This window comes from Mixophyes fleayi, chromosome 2 (genome assembly GCF_038048845.1).
Source record: "Mixophyes fleayi isolate aMixFle1 chromosome 2, aMixFle1.hap1, whole genome shotgun sequence".
Taxonomy (NCBI): Eukaryota; Metazoa; Chordata; class Amphibia; order Anura; family Limnodynastidae; genus Mixophyes; species Mixophyes fleayi.
In genome coordinates, this window is record NC_134403.1 from 30,951,806 (window position 1) to 30,965,704 (window position 13,899).

The 13,899-nt window shown below is 43.5% G+C and overlaps 1 long non-coding RNA gene across 1 annotated transcript; it reads left to right on the forward strand.

Annotated features, from left to right (window-relative positions):
- Positions 1 to 156: 156 nt before the first annotated feature.
- Positions 157 to 8,739, forward strand: LOC142140826 (uncharacterized). Its single transcript, XR_012688572.1, has 2 exons — positions 157 to 1,558; positions 7,039 to 8,739. It is a non-coding gene; the product is annotated as an uncharacterized LOC142140826 (long non-coding RNA).
- The last annotated feature ends 5,160 nt before the right edge of the window (positions 8,740 to 13,899 follow it).

The following is a 13,899-nucleotide window of genomic DNA, read 5'->3' on the forward strand; positions in this document are numbered from 1 at the left end:
TTATGAGTGTCGGCGGCAGGACCCTCCCCCTCGGCCAGGCTGCCTAAGAATAGCCCCTCCGTGGCGGTTGCCAATCACTTACCTGCTCCTGCCCGGATGAGCAGGAAGAGATGTTCCCAGTTGTGCGGCCCGGCGGTTCATTTTGAACCGCCGGCGTCTGTGCGCATGCGCGGAGCCCACGCACAGAGCAGGTGTCACTGATGCCCGGCGTTGGTGCAGCTAAAGGACTCAGCAAGAGGGCTCTCAGAAAGGGAAGAAGGAGCATCTTCCCTTACCAGGCTGCCAACAACCCCCCCTATCCATGCACCTCCGACCCCCTCCTATGATTGATCATGCAACCAGGCAATACCAGACAGTTAATGCAGGAGGAGTAGGGCCATTTCATTCACGCAGTAGCTCCCAGTCAGTATTGCCATTAACCCCCCCCATTGCCAATTACAATCGCAAACACTGAAATACTTTGCCCTGCCCCACATCAACTTTATTTTCCCCAAGTCCTTACTTAATTAACAACCCCAGAGGGTCAGACTGGGGAGCACAGCTCTATAGACAATCCCCTGCAGCCCTGCGTTTCCTTTATCAGCAAGGATTACCGGACAGGGATATTCCGACAGGATGTTAATAGCAATGGGCACTGCAGAAATTATATAAGGGCAACCCTCCCCTGTACCCCACCGCCCGTTAGGCCAGTCCCCTTAATGAGCCTGCCATTCAACACTTACAGATCACAACATGTTAACTCCCAATACACCCCAGATTTAGAGAGTTTTGGAAGTTATAGGAACGTCAATGTTCGGGAATTTTCTCTGCTGCTATTCCAAAACTCGCCAATTAGGCGAGATATTACATGACCCCATTCCTGTTCAATCCTACCCCCTTCTCACAGTCTCATCCCTATAACACCGCAAGGTGCAAGACCACAACAGACCGCCCCAATAGCAGGGTCATAGACTATCATCATTCTTGCACTGCTAGCATTTTGGATTTACCATTTCCACCCGGCCATATTGAGGAACGACTCACAACGAGTAGAACATGCGGTACCTTTAGGCAGTTCCCATTCTAATTACCAACCAAGCCAGAGAGTTCAATTTAGGGAATGCGGAGGCCCATACCCTCAATCCCCATACGATTACGCCCGAGGCTGACCCAGCCCCCCTACAATGAATACCGGTCTGACACTTAACCGTGATACATATGGGTGTCATGCTGGGCCGGCTAGGCCACGAGCACACGAGCACCATACCCCCTGCGAACTGAGTACAGAATGTCAGACACTTCGATAACAGCCACCGCCCAATCAATTCAACCCCAGCCACCATCCCTAGGGTGAAGGAAAGTAGTCGTGGCAGATACTAACATGTTTTCGGTTGCAGATTCCCAGAGCCAGAATACCATTGTGGCAGACAGGAACACCTCCAGATCAGCCGAGGACATCAACCAGACATCTGGCAACACAGACATACTTGCACCCGCACTTCCGCCGTCAGCAGCTACATATGGGAAAGCATCGCCTCCAACTCCGGGGAGAATCTTTTATTTACTATACATAATACTGGTAAGACCAGTCCCCCCTTAGCTAGCACCAGCACTGGTCAGGGCCCGCACAAGTTTGTGTAGCTATTACAGTCAACATTAGGCACCTTCAAAAGCAGGGCAGGTTTTAGGTCCCCAAGTAGGTGGGTGCACAAGCGATGCTGGTCACCGTGGGCATAGGTCTCTTACGTTTGGAGTTAGGCCTAGTGTCAGGATAGGATTAAAAAAAGGGATATTCGTAAACAGGTTCACGATCACACATATCAGCAAAAAGGGTTTAGCTGAAGCTATGGAAAAGAATGGTATTGGAGAAGACGCGTACAAGTCCTTCGCAAATTGGTTAAATGGATACTGCGTTTTTGCCGCCGTATACATCGAGTATAGACCAGATGAAAAGACGGACGTCTGACGGTATCTACACATGATTAACGATATGTATCAGATGGATTACCCCTTAGTTTGGCGCTCGTACAACAACATCTTTAGAAGGACAAATGAGTGGACGGGCTAGCATTCCTTTAGGTAGCAAGGACATTGACACCTGGTTGGACTTGATGAGCTCTAGCAAACAGGTGTCATACATCTCGGGCCACGAGTGATTTCATTCAGCGGGGAGTGGGACAGCAACGAGGGATCCTGTTCCCGAGGCACTGCGTGCAAATATCGCCTCATGTGCTCAGTTTGCAGAGGATCATATCCCACCTCGAAATGTACTAGACCCATATCCACCGCAGGCCAGTGAAGAGGAGCTCAGGCAGCAACTACGCTTGAAAGCTACCTCGCCAATTAACCTGTTAGCCCTAGAAAGATGGCTTAGCTTGTAACCCTATAAAGAGAATGCCTCCTTTTTAAAACAAGGTTTTAGTTTTGGTTTTAGACTCCCAATCCAAGGTACCCATCCCCCGGAATTTAAAATCTGTGCAAAGTTTTCCCAAAGTACTGTCGGAAAAATATAGCAAAAGAAGTTAGCTTGGGCCTTATGCTGGGCCCGTTTACAAAACCCCCCATACCTGACCTGATAGTGTCCCCAAGTTGGGGTGGTTCCAAAGAAAACCCCTGGGAAATTTAGGCTCATCCAACACCTCTCTTACCCTTTTGACAACTCAGTAAACGCTGTCATAGACCCAGCCCATAGTACAGTTAATTATCAATCATTTGAATCAGCTTTAAAGTTAGTGCAAGGACTTGGCCATGGCTCATTACTAGCCAAACTAGATATAGAATTAGCATTTAGATTATTACTGCATCCTGAATCATTTAGATTAATGGGTTTTAGACACATAGATGGATTTTACATTGATCGCTTGCTGCTCATGAGGTGGTCAATTTCATGCGCTTACTTCGAGAGCTTCAGCTCTTTTCTACACTGCGGCCTGAAAGCAGAACGGGTCACCATGAAATAGCGCATTATATGGACGATTTCCTCATATTCGGTCCCTCGGGCTCCCTTTAGTGTGGTAACATATTGCATGCAGCCCAAGCCTTGTTCATGGTGCTGGGAGTACCCATAGCTCATGACAAAACCTGAGGGCCCAGTCTCCCGTCTGTCCTTCTTAGGAATAGAAATTGATACAGCAGCAGATTGCTGTTATCTCCAACAGGACAAAATTCAGATAATGATCCAAGCCATTGGGGACATACAAAGCTCATAATCCAGCCAGCTAAAAAAGTACAATCCCTGTTAGGCCTTTTTAATCTTGCATGCAGGGTCATCCCCATGAGCAGGGTTTTCTGTAGGAAGCTCCAAAAAGCTACAGCGGGGAAGACCAGACCTCATTCCCTGATCCGTTTGTCAGCAGAGATTAGAGAAGATCTCAAAGTATGGGTTAGGTTTCTTCAGAATTTTAATGGCCCCACACTACTATCTCCAAAAAGCAACTTGACCTGTATATGGACGCATCAGGTTCCCTGGGTTTTGGCGTGTACCTGAATGGAGATTGGTGCGCAGCCCGTTGGCCGGAAGCTTGGCATCAGTGTGGCATCGCCTCCAAACTTTTACTTTTGGAATTTTTTCCGATTATTGTAGCAGTAGAACTCTGGGCCTCTATCCTGCGTGATAAACACATAAGGGGATATTTACTAAATGGTGGGTTTGAAAAAGTGGAGATGTTGCCTATAGCAACCAATCAGATTCTAGCTGTCAATTTGTAGAATGTACTAAATAAAAGATAACTAGAATCTGATTGGTTACTATAGGCAACATCTCCACTTTTTCAAACCCGCAGTTTAGTAAATATACCCCATAGACTTTTGGTGTGATAATCTGGGAGATGTACAGGCTATAAACAAGCAGAGCGCTTCATCCCCACATACCATTAGTCTCCTGCATTATCTCATTCTCCTTTGCCTGGAATATGACATCTCGTTTAAAGCCCAACATGTTCCAGGGGTCAAGAACGGTGTTGCTGACTCTCTATCGCATTTCCAATGGCGTCCTTTTAGGGCATTAGTATCACACGCTAATCTTATGGGAACGACGTGTCCCCCTTATGTTTGGCAGGTTATCAGGCCGGCATAACAGGACTAGAGGAGAGAGCCCTGGCTCCTGCCACGTGACGTGCATACCAGGCGGCATGGAGACAATGGTGCAATTTCCTATACTCAAGGGGGACCCAGGAGTCAGGTCAGGTGGATTCCATTATGGCATTTATGTGGGAATGATATAGTACAGCCGCGTCCAAGGCAGCCATGGCTGATACTTTATCGGGTGTATCATTCATGCCCCGCCATCGTCCCAGACATGAGAAAAAGTTTTATATTGGTAAAAAGTTGGGCGCGGGAGAGACCAGTTCCGGAAGACCTGAGGCAACCAGTCGATCTCCAGCTATTGCGACAACTAATGCCAATCGGTAACCGAGAACCCTTATGAATGCTTGTTATTCCAGACAGCCCTTGCGCTGGCATTTTATTTTGGCGCATTTAGAATTTCAGCTAGTAGCCCAGTCCACACTTTACCCCCTCTTAGGCCTATTGACCCAACTCGTAGTCATTTAAGAATTAAGAATTATTTAGGTTTCAATTCCAGTCAAATTTTTAAAAGAGCCCTAAGTTTTAGGGGTTTGGACCCATCACAGTATGGCACCCATTCCTTTCGGATTGGGGCGGCCACGACAGCAGCCCTAGGTGATGCATCGGTAGCAGCCATTAAAACATTGGGGAGATGGAAATCGATGACCTATAAGAAATACATTAGGCCCAATGTCTAATCATATCTGCTTTGTTTTTTCCCTGATTACTTTGTTGGTTCACCTTCACTTTTCTCTCTTCACCTTTCTGGTAGCCCTTGGCTCTGCTGCTTGTCACTTTTATGCGACAAGCAGGGATTTTTCCCATTTTTTCCCCGGGCCAAGGCCTGATTAATTAAAGCTTAAAAGTGATCCAACTGGAAATATCACAAAGAAATTCTCCATGTTGGTTGATAAGTATCATGCTATAGGAGTAATAGACAAGGATATGTACGAATATATCAAAATAGAAGATATCACTATCCCGGTCATCTACATATTGCCTAAGGTCCATAAAGATGTTCTAAACCCCCCTGGACGACCGATTATTGCTGGCACAGGGTCAATTACGTCCAATCAGTCGGAGGTAATAGATGGATTCTTACAACCTTTGGTTCAGAAAACCCCATCTTACCTCAGAGACACTAAAGATTTTTTGGATAAATTGTCTCATATTCAATGGAAAGATAGTTACATTTTGGTCACGGCTGATGTCCGTGCTCTATATACAATTATTCAACATAGTCTGGGCATCAAATCAGTACTGCATTTTTTTAATTCGATCAATATGGATGAACAACTGAAGGAGTTTATTGCCAAATCGATTAGCTTTATATTGAATAATAATTACTTTCGCTTTGGTGATAATTACTACCTACAATGCATTGGCACGGCGATGGGCACCAGATTCGCCCCGAGCTACGCCAACCATTTCATGTCCCAATGGGAGGAAGAATGGGTTGGGGATTCATGTGGCTTTGGGGCGAATCTGGTGCTATGGACTCTTTTTATAGACGACATATTTTTTATATGGGATGGGCCAGGTGATCGTTTGTTGGAGTTTTTTGAATATCTGAATTCCAACATATCCAATGTGGAACTAACTTTCAATCACAGCAATCAGACTGTACATTTTCTGGACATCTCAATTTATGTTAAGGAAAGTGTCATACACACTAAAACCTATATAAAACCTACGGATAGATCCAGCTATGTACATTATGAGAGCCATCATCAAAAATTGGCTTTCAAATATCCCAGTAGGACAAATGAAACGCCTGAAGAGAAATTGTACTGATGAGGATGTTCTGAAGGATCAACTTCATGAACTTAAAAATAGCTTTAAGAATAGAGGTTATAAAGAAGATCTATTTAACAAGTCTGAAAAGGTAGCCCAAGAATGGGATAGCAAAGTGACTCATAAGCAGGATAGAGATATATCCCACCGAAAAAGGTTTGAATGGTCCTTTGTTTCCCAGTACAGTGCAGCTCATAAACAAGTAAAAAATATACTTCAAAAACACTGGTCCATTTTGAAAAAAGATCCTGTAATAGGAGGGAGTCTCCCGGAGGCACCATCCTTTATATACAGGAAGGCACCGAACATTAAGGATAAAATCGTAAGAAGTGTGAACTTCGATGTAGATCAGTCTAATGTAAAGAGTACTGGATTCTATAGATGCGGTATGTGCAGTATGTGTAAGATCACAGTCCCTAATTGTAAGAGATTAGATACTTTTTCAAGAAATAACCATACTTACCGTGTCAAGCAGTTTATAACATGTAATATGGCTAATGTTGTGTACGCCATCGAATGTAGCTGTAATCTTCTATATATTGGACGAACTACAAGACCTTTAAAGATTCGGTTAAGAGAACATATGAACAACATTAAGAAAGGGTTGGAGACTCACACCTTATCTGACCATTTTAGAAAGATACATCAATGTAACCCCAACCATATAGTTAGTTTTTGAGGGATAGAACGTATCCTACCAAATTGGAGATGTAAGAATACTCTTCAAAGGCTAGCAAAGGCGGAAATGCGATGGATCTTTCAGTTAAAGACCCTAATACCTAGGGGTCTCAATGCTGAATTTGAGCTAAAATGGTTCTTATGAACCAATATATTGTAGATCTTTATCAAATTCACCTGGGCTAGGTGTATATGATCCTGTTCTTTATGGGAGTATTTCAATGTTTTATATGTCATCTTTATAGCAAATTGGAGCATAAAGTGAAGTAACAAGATTTTAATAATTTTTTAATTTTTTATTTTTAATGTTTATGTTGGTCTATTATCCATGTCATTTTAATTAACTATATCCATGGTACCTTCATAATGAATGGAATATATTATTTCATTTATATGACATATGAAATATGGCCCGTTCTGTTTATGTATGTATATATTTGATATGGTACTTTATTCCTGGGACATATTTATATGTACCAAGATTGATTTTATCTTTATTTCTATTTAAATCTATTTACTGAGAATATGAGAGAGACAGAACTGGCTTCCACTACGAGGATCTATTAGAGGCATAAACAACGGAGAGCTAATCTTCATCTGCGCATGTACAAGATGAGAAGGTTCCAAGCCTCGTTTTGATCTATAGTGACGCTTCCGGATACTATCACATGACTGCCCACTTTTAACGGGATTTGTGGGCAAAATCACATGACCGGATTGCAAGAATTTATAAGGATATTACTCTGGGTTTCCTGTTACCTTGATAAAGAATATTGTATATTCGAAACGCGTTGGATAATTAGGAGGACCGGCTTCTGGACCACCACACGGATTCAACTGTCGATTGAGAGCTGATGGACATCGGGTAAACCCACTCCTATCCTCATTCTAAGACGCTATTTGAATCCTTTATTGTGATATCCCATATTATTGGAGTTCTGTATGGAATATAACGTTGGAGTCACCGCCAGATGGTTGTTTGACGTGCTGTACCCAAAGAGAGTATCTTGTAAGACTATACCCTGCGGGGGATCCCTCCACGTGGTTATTCACATTAGTTGGCCACATAGATCACCATTGGAAGAGGGATTTTTCACTGGAAGGTATTTCTGACATTTATTTATCTATTGGGACTGTACTGCTCTATGTGTGTATTATTTTATGTGTTACAGCTATCCATGTATGCTGGCATCCATTGCATGTGATCCTTCTAGCGCTGTGAGTTACACTTTTCTGTTACAAATTGTCTATTTTTGGGAGTTGGTGGCTCCCTTTGTGTACCTAGGGCTGCTGTTTGGAGATACATCAGTGCTCATACTTGATTTTGTATCTATATGCTGATTAATGGTGTGCCTCTGGGATTTTTCGGGTTTTTAACCTTCACAGGGGCTGCCAACTGCTCTCGATCCCGATTGACATTCGTTGGCTGGGCAGATGGGGTCTCTGCTGACATGACAAATAAAATAATGTGGCCCTCCTGATATGCTATTACTTCATTTAGGAGGCAACGACCTCGGTAAAGGTCAATAGACCTGATTCTCAGAATACGCAAGGACCTGACATACATCAAAAACATTTGGCCGACCATCAGTTTTATATGGTCAGCAGTAGTGCCCCGACTCCAGTGGAGGTCTGACATCCCCTTGTAGGTAATGAAAAAGCTAGTCAACAAATGTAACCGGGGCGTAGAGGTAGATGTTAAACAATTGGGTGGCTTCGTAATCGACCACCCCTTGTTAGCTACAGGACAACACAGCTGTTTTGTAGGGATGGGGTTCACCTCACAGACGAAGGTCTAGTTATATTTATTCAGCGGATCTATAGTCACTTAGTTTTTGTGTTGGTTGGGCTGTCAGTCTACTAAGGAGATCCAGCGTGGTAGGAAGTCACTGTGGGCAGCGGCTGACCATTACAGCGTTATCGCTGATTGACCGCAGGTGCTACCCCCTTCGAGGAACGTGACTCATGGTCCTTTTTGGTGAGGATCCCTTGGCCCGCTTCTGAGGGCGGCCATAGAGTAGCCTGGAGGGGGGCGTTGTCACTCTGACGACAGATTTAGCGCTGGCCGGGCAGTTAAGGATTTGTCCCGTTAAGTGGAGTAGGCCGTTAGCCATCCACGCTTGTTTCCAAATATCAGTTTGACTTAGCTGCCTCACAGTTCACTGTCACTGCTACTTATTCATTTCATTAATAAACTGTGACCTTCTTTAGCCACTTTCATAAGTCTCAGTGTCGTAATTCTTTAGATAAGTTAAGTACGTGGTCTATATCGTAGGAGGTTTTCTCTAAGAGAGTGAAACACATCCAGGTTATGCAGTTTATTGCTGGATCTTAGAATTCCCACCCAACACTTAAGTTTTAGGATTGTTTAGTAATATTATGACTTGGTAATGTGTGTTTTGTCGCAGATGGGTCACAGCTGTGGTGGAAAAGCCCTCGAGCCAGCAGCCATGGGGGGTGTAAATGGTGACCGAGGGGACACCCCCGTCTGACGTACTGCGGCTGAAGTACATGGTACCACCCTAATGGGGTCTTGTTGATGGAAAATGGAATACATTAACTTTGAGTTGTTTTAATATTAGGGTCCTAATGATCATTTGGAATATTTTACATTGCTGGGGGGGTCATTATTATTTTGCAATATTAATTTGAGAGTTTAACATTAACATAGAATGTTCTAAACCATCTATGGGGTTGCTGATATAAATGCACAGTATTCTACAGAGAGAGTGAGTCTATTGCAGACAAATGAAGCAACCTCCGGTCCCCCTCCCCCCCATGGAACACATCCACTTGGACATGCCATGCACACATAAGTCAGCTATTTAAATAGCGCCACTAATTCCGCAGCACAACCATATTGGGCCAATTTAAGTTAATCCGCAATACTTTACATTACGTTGGGCTGAATGATAATATATGACAGGATGATAATTCTATGGGTTTGATGTAGGGATTTGTAGCACACTAATTTATTAAAGCGGTTTTCCTCCCCTTAACTAAGACCTGGGGCCCATAATGTTTTCACCGAGGGCCTAGGTCCGTGTTGGCTAACCTGTGACGCTCCAGGTGTTGTGAAACTACAAGTCCCAGCATGCTTTGCCAATATATAGCAGCTTATTGCTGGAAGGGTATGCTGGGACTTGTAGTTTCACAAACACCTGGAGTGTCACAGGTTAGCCAGCACTGGCCTAAGTAGAGACTTGTAGTGGGGGACATGGTGGTAATGTTGGGGTTGGGATAGATGGTCATTACAATATAATTAACTGAGCAACAAATTCCCCCTTTGTACCACTTACCCTCTCCCGTGCCCACCCTGCAAACACCTGGGTGGTGCACATCAAGTTCTTCTTTATAGTTGAATTAATTATAATTTTTCTGGTTGCACATTTGATTTATCCAGCATTTAGAAAGTGTATTGTGTGAGATGAAAAGATTATCAGGAAACATATGAAGTAATTTGCCAGGGAAGACGAAAGAAGTGTCAGAGCCAGTAAATTCATTTAAGTATTCTGTAAGTCACAAGGTGCCCGGTGTCCAGAATCCTGAATTTCTGATGGTGTCTGATCATCATTTCTGCACACTGGGTATTATCAGGAATCACCTTAGTTCGTGCAGTTTCTGGATGTTAGTGTATGTAAGCTGGATGTGTATCTGAGGGCATGTGCAGGAAGTAAGATGGCCACACAAGGGTCAGGCCTCCAATGTCCAAGTCAGCCATACACAAAGTGGTCAAACTGGATGAGATAGACCCTCCTGGGCCAAATGGCCAGATCGCTTCAAGCATGACTAGGGCCAGTTAGTGTGGTCGTAAGATGCCCCTGTACAGAGATCTAGAGCGGCAGTCTACGCTCTTCTGACCAACATCGGGGTACAATTATAACACTAAAATTAGAAAGATATACTTACAGATTTCATACATGGATTAGAGTGGTGGGTGTGTGACTGACAAGACAAAGTGGTGGGATTACTGGGAACAACGGACCTCAGATTGTCTGCATAGTTCTGCCATGCCTAACATTGCACGCTGGGATGGGCTGCAGAGTCCGTCATTCTTGACAAACTTTTACGTTAAAATCTAGGATGGTGGGATGAGAAAATGACTAAAATAATCCAGATTTCAAATATGCTTCCAATGATACTTTTTCTAGAAGGGATAGCTCCCTCTAGTGTCATTTTCTGAGATTGCAGGTAAGGTGAAACTACTCAATGATATTAGGACATTCAGCATGGCAGGCTTGTTGCATTACATTATGGGGAACACGGACAGTATATTATAGGAAGAAGGATTTTTACATTCAGATTGGCATTTCACATCACTGTGGGAATTCAGAAGGGTATAGATTACAAATTCTATATAGGTGGAAATGTGAAAGGTGGATATGAGGGTATACGGGGGAATGTAATACCACCACTTCTACTGCCTTCATTCACCTACATTCTTCATATATTTACAATCATGTTAGTGGGAATTGGGCTGCCTATAACAGAAGCAGCCTAAGTCAAACATTTTACAGAACAGTATTTGACATTTTCAATCCCCTCTGGGTGAGCCCCTATCTGCCATTTGTTTGCATAAAAGTATTGAAACATGATCTTGGATATATTTGCAGCCATCCATTCAATTAGTTGTTTTTCAGCTGTGGGTCTTCACAGTGGTCTCTTTTGTCTCTCATTCGCCACATAACCATCTGCATTAGCTCGGTAAGTAATAATGGAGGACAGAGTCGGACTCCACAAGACCTCTGAAGGTCTCCTGAGGTATCTGGTACCAAGACGTTAGGCTCGGACTTGTTTTTCCAGCACATTCCACAGAAGCTTGACTGAATTGAGATCTGGGGAATTTAGAGGCAACTTGAACTCTTTGCCATGTTCCTCAAACCATTCCTGAACAATTCTTGCAGTGTGGCAGTGATCAGTCACCACGGGCACTCAGACCAGCCTGCAGCTACGTATCTCCATACACCGCAAGCTGAGACGCTCTGTGTATTCTGACACCTTTCTATTATACCCAGCATCAACTTTTTCAGCTATTGGCGCTGCAGTAGCTCTTCTGTGGGATTGGACCGGGCGGGCTAGCCGTCACTCCCCACGCATATCATTGAGCCTTGGGTGCCCATGACCCCGTCACCGGTTTACCTTCCTTGGACCACTTTTGGCAGGTACTAACCACCGCATACCAGGAACACCCCACAAGACCCGCTGTTTTGGAGATGCTCTGACCCGGCCCTCTAGCCATCACAATTTGGCCCTTGTCAAAGTCGCTCAGATCCTTACGTTTGCCCATTTTTCCTGCTTCCAACACATCAACTTCAAGAACTGACTGTTCACTTGCTGCCTAATATATCCCACCACTTGACAGTTACCATTGTAACAAGATAATTAATGTTATTCACTTCACTTGTCAGTGGTTTTAATGTTGTGGCTGAGCAGTGTATATTAATTTGTGGTGTATATTGCAATACTTTATATAAATTTCCACGTAGCTCTGCTTCTATTTATATTTTTGCATTGTAGTAACAACGGGAAAATATAACATTTGTGTACATTGGCGCCACCTGCTGGCGACAGCTGTTACTTTTGTTGTGCTCGTCAGCGGTGACTGCACTGCAGGAATTGGGAAGGGTGAACATTGGTAAATTAGTTAAGATGCAAAGACAATAGTCAGTAAACATATTTGACAATTGTGTCCTCAATACGGTGGTTTACGTAACTTCTCTCAGAATAAAAGAAACACGTCCCAGATTGATCTCTCCAAGAAATTCAGGATTCCAGTGTCCATTAATCGCCTGTACCATTCCCTCCCTATTAGAGTACTGACAAGTTCCACTAGCCAAAAAAACATCTTCTGTGTTTTGTGTATGGCTTATGACTGGGCACAGGGGTTAGTACTTCTGCCTCACAGCACTGGGGTCATGAGTTCAATTCCCGACCATGGCCTTCTCTGTGTGGAGTCTGTATGTTCTCCCAGAGTTTGTGTGGGTTTCCTCCCACACTCCAAAAACATACTAGTAGGTTAATTGGCTGCTATCAGTGTGTCTGTCTGTCTGTGTGTCTATATTAAGGAATTGAGACTGTAAGCTCCAATGGGGCAGGGACTGATGTGAATGAGTTCTCTGTACAGCGCTGTGGCGCTATATAAAGAAATAAAATGATGATGATTGTCATGTGCAAGCTAATGTTTAGGCATAAATCTGCAAATATATGTTTGTGTATTACTTCCTAGAAATAGTGTGACCTGGTGCTCTTAGAAGCTGTTAGATCAATGGGTTTTGTGGATGTTAAACCACCCAGGGGGGCTGGTAGATAAGGATAGCACCTTATACCATTTATGGCAGGATGGCAAATGTGAATGCCTTTGAGGAGATCTCTTGCAAGACAATGAAATCTCACACGTTTGGGAGGCCCCAGACAGGCCGACTGCAGAGACTGGGTTGTATGTTAATGACAGATTTAAGCTGAATAAGGGCACAGGAAAAGATCATATCATTTTCTCCAATATCATACATACCAGAGGCATGTGTGGTATGCAGATGAAGGGAAACGTAGGACCTGTTGTGTGAAGGTAAAATCATGTTCGTAAACCATACTGTTGAAAAGTTAGGACGGTGTAAAGAAAACTTGACTTAGAGGTATTCAAACAGCAAAGTCATAAGACCCTAATTTGCATTCTCCCCTCCTGTTGGTTCTGACCTCACAGGGAAGGGGGCTGGGGGGCCCTGTAGCTTGACTTTAAAACTGTATTGAAAATGTAACTCTGGGTTCTTTTTCTTCTGAGGGAGTTTAATTGAAGAGGTTCCATTTTTTCCTGCTCCTCCCGGCACCACAAACTTGATTCTAAGTGAGGTATCAATTCTGTGTTTTATCCTTTTTATTTTATAAGAAACAATTGCACCCAATTTGTATGTCATTTTATTATCTTTTTATCTTAAGCATTGTGGATGTATTTTCCATATTAAATTACACTTAATAAGTTCTAGTCTCTGTGTTCTTATGAATTCACGCGACAGTTTGGTCCAGACGCTACCTAATTGAAACTGTGCAAACCTTGTGGTTTAAGTGAACTCTGATTAAAGTAAATTGTGTTGGATTAATGCTAGGGAGAACCGAAGGCTTCCTAAATAAGAGTGTCAGCTCTTATCCGAAACAACCTTGGTGGTGGTAATTAGTATCGCAAAGCTAGTGTGTGGCATAGATAGGGAAGGATTTAATCATTTTAGACAGACCAGGTGGTTGTCTTTGTGGTTGACCCTGTGTCACGTAAGCGTCACGCAGACTCAGGTGAGTGCTGTTCGTGACAATGATGATTTCAGTGTTCCGAGGTAGCTTTACTTTGCACGTCTTGTAGACACACAGCAACCTTTCATCAGGGTCAAATTCTAA